The sequence below is a fragment of the Gossypium arboreum genome, chromosome 4 (genome assembly GCF_025698485.1).
Source record: "Gossypium arboreum isolate Shixiya-1 chromosome 4, ASM2569848v2, whole genome shotgun sequence".
NCBI lineage: Eukaryota > Viridiplantae > Streptophyta > Magnoliopsida > Malvales > Malvaceae > Gossypium > Gossypium arboreum.
The window spans coordinates 20,804,269-20,807,911 of record NC_069073.1 but is presented as its reverse complement, the minus strand read 5'-3'; the positions used below and the strand labels follow the sequence as shown (position 1 = coordinate 20,807,911).

Here is a 3,643-nt window from a genome sequence, read left to right as displayed (position 1 = left end):
CTTGCATTCTAGAAGTTTCTGGTATGAAATTGCTTTGAAATATTAATTAGGAGGCCTTAAATAGCAATTTGACCAATTTCTAAGTTTATGGACAAAAATTGGACATGGATGGAATTTTTGAAAGTTTAGTAAGGAAGGGTATTTTGGTCATTTGAATATTAAATGAAATAAAATGGGAAAAATAACACAAAAATGATCATCTTCTCCATAAGTTGCTGCCAAATTTTGCTCTCCACCATAGTTAGGGTTTCAACACTTTTAAGCCCTGATTGTAAGTGATTTCTATGCCCGTTTTTAATGTTCTTTACATTTTTGAAATCCTCGTAGCTCGGTTTAACTATTTCTACGAATATTTTCAGCTAGGGTTTATATTTAAAATTTTACCCATGGATGATATGTATGAATTTTGATGTTTTATGGTAGAATATGAAGTTTGAGATTGTGTTAAACAACTTTTGCTAAGTGATTTTTCGTAAAAACGAGTAAAATGCATAATCGGTAAAAATACCTAATATTCATAAGTACAAGTTAGAGTGTGAATTTGATGTTGCTATAGAAGGGAAAAATGATCATCATGTCATAAAACATAAGAAAATAGGATGAAGTTTAATTTACGAGCCTTGGGGCAAAAGTGTAAATATGTGAAAGTTTAGGAGCAAAATGGTAATTTTTCCAAAGTTCGTATTAGGGGCTGTTTTGATGAATGTGTGTATTAAATAAATTAATTTGGTATTATAGATCAAGAGAAAAGAGATTCGAGTCGAGATCAGGGGAAAAATAAAGTTTACGAGGAATAGGCTCGACTATTCTCATTTTGTATCGAGGTAAGTTCATATGTAAATATTGTAATATAACCGTTATTTTAAATCATTTAATGCTATTTATACGATATTATGATTGTTATCATGCAATTCTATGCTTGGTGATCATTGTTGGACAACATGCAAAAATTTTATGAATTATGTGAAAAATGTGAAAGATTACCGAAGTATCATCATTGGTATTCCAAGGAGAATGGTAAAGAAGTACGAACGAGGAAAGTCCCGTTTAAATTTAGGAATAGATTCAGATATTTGGGCATCCGAACTCATTGAGTTGAGTCCGAGTTCACTTATGGATGTGAACGTCTGAACTCGTTGAGTTGAGTCTGAGTTCGTGAGATGTAACTGGGCATCCGAACTCGTTGAGTTGAGTCTGAGTTCACTTATGGATGCGAATGCCCGAACTCGTTGAGTTGAGTCCGAGTTCGTGAAATGTAACTAGGCATCCGAACTCGTTGAGTTGAATTCGAGTTCACTTATGGATGCGAACGCCCGAGCTCGTTGAGTGAGTCCGAGTTCGCTTATAGGTGGGTTACACGGTAGCTTGGCTACATATCTGACACTTATGTGCAAACTTTCCATGTATCCGAGTTATATTCCAATGTATTCAACAAGTAAAATTCTAGTGAAATGGAAGAATACTTAAGATGCAAGTGACATATTGGTAAGTGTTGTGGAATGGGCACTTTGGACAGGTATGTACTTAACCCTCGGGTTGAGACTTGATACGACAACAATAATGTAGTAAGACGATGAATGATGAATAGAAATGTAATACATGTTTTGGTGATATTATGCTAATGTGTGTTGGTATAATTGCTTTGTTAAGTTATTTGTTATTTGCATGTGAACTCACTAAGCATTTATGCTTACTCCCTCTCTTCCATTCCTTGTAGTTTTGACAAGCCAGTTTGGAGATCAGGACGGTTGGAGGCACGCTCACACTATCAACGGACCATCTCGGTATGATGGCTTGCATATATTGGGAATATGGCATGTATAGCGTTATAATCCTTTTGTGTATATAATCTTATGATATAGCTCATGGATGGCATGTAAATGTTTGAGAATGATTAGCTATTGGAGTGGCTAATCGAGATTATATTTGATAACATGTATGCTTTATGTGCTAACTAATATATGGAAATCCATAAAATGGTGAAATTGGCTATAAAATAGAATCACACAGTAGCAGTGATGCGAGTTTGAAAAATCACTAAAAATAGTATAGATAGAATTAGATGATGAATAAAATATGGAATTGAAGCTAAATGAACCTATTTTCATGTGGAAGAAAAAAAATATGTAAAAGATTGTATTTTATGAAATATTTATGTTTTTCTAAAATAGGGTTAGAGTAATTTCTAAATCCCTTTTATAAATTTAAAAATTCACCATAAATTTTAAAAAAACAATTAGGAGTTTTACCTTACATGTATTAAATCCTTATTTAGTCTAGTTTTATGAGAAATAAACGGCATAGTCATTGAAACTCTGGAAAGGGATATATCTGATCTGTAATACACAGGGTTCAGAGTAGCTAAACCCTGAAACAGGTGAGATTTTAACTAATAAAATGTACTAATTGGCCCAACCAAAAATTCTAGAAAAAATTTAGTAAGTAGATATATGAGTCTATTTTCAGGGAAAATTCACATAATTTGATTTTGAGTTTCTTAACACGAGATATGGATTTTTTAGCAACTATGACGCAGTTAGTCAGCTTGTCTGGAAATTCTAAAATAAATTGTTTGAGCTGTTTAATTAATGAATTAAGTCTGTTAACACCTCGTGCTTGACTCCAGCGATGGTATCGGGTATGGGGGCGTTACAGCTGTTCCCTTAGGTTGGGTTCAGTTTTACTTGGCAATCTACCTTGTGGTCATTCGAAGATTAGTTTGGAAAGCTGGCCTATCTGAGTTTCGAGCCCTTGGATCGACGCTTGTTGATTTTTAAGTGCTGTCTCAGTGTTCTAGAAATGGGTTTCTGACACCGAGATAAATTTAGACAGAATCTCTTCTAGGTTCAGTTTCTTTTCCTATTGATAGGGTGGTTGTTGAAAACCCGAAAGATGGTTCCTCTAACCTTCATTATAAGTGTTACTATATGGGTTATTTTGGGATATAGAGTTATTGTTACCCATATATTGGACTTGTTCCTCCTCGATACTAGGGTTGAAGGGTTGATACTCTGTGCATGCTCCTCCTTCATTCGTCTCGCACCTCATTACTAGATGTACCTGAGTAAAACCAAGTAAACCATCAATCTTTTTATTTAGAAGTTCTACCTGGTTTGACAGCATAGTAACCGAATCAACGTTATAAACGCCTACTATTTTAGTTGGCTTAGTCCTCATGACTTGCCACTAATAGTTATTCAGTGACATCTCTTCAATAAATTTGTAGGCCTTTTCAGGTGTTTTGTTGTTGATGGTTCCCCCGACTGCTGCATCAATCATTTGCCTTGTCGAGGGGTTCACACCATTGTAGAATGTTTGAACTTGCAACCATAGAGGTAATCCATGGTGAGGACACCTTCGCAGTAGGTTCTTGTATCTCTCCCATGCATCGTAAAGAGTTTCTAAGTCCATCTGCACAAACGAAGAGATATCATTACGTAATTTGGTTGTTTTAGCCGGCGAAAAATATTTTAATAAAATTTTTTTAGTCATTTGTTCCCAAGTAGTAATTGACCCTGGTGGTAACAAGTTCAACCACTGTTTAGCTTTGTTCCTCAATGAAAACATGAATAACCAAAGACCAATGGCATCGTTAGAAACGCCATTAATTTTAAATGTATCGCAGAATTCCAGGAAATTTGCC

At 34.9% G+C, this 3,643-nt stretch overlaps 1 non-coding gene across 1 annotated transcript; it reads left to right on the top strand.

Moving 5' to 3' along the window:
- The first annotated feature begins 3,337 nt into the window (after nt 1–3,337).
- On the top strand, nt 3,338–3,443 carry LOC128292020 (small nucleolar RNA R71). The gene has a single exon (XR_008282004.1). It is a non-coding gene; the product is annotated as a small nucleolar RNA R71 (small nucleolar RNA).
- The last annotated feature ends 200 nt before the right edge of the window (nt 3,444–3,643 follow it).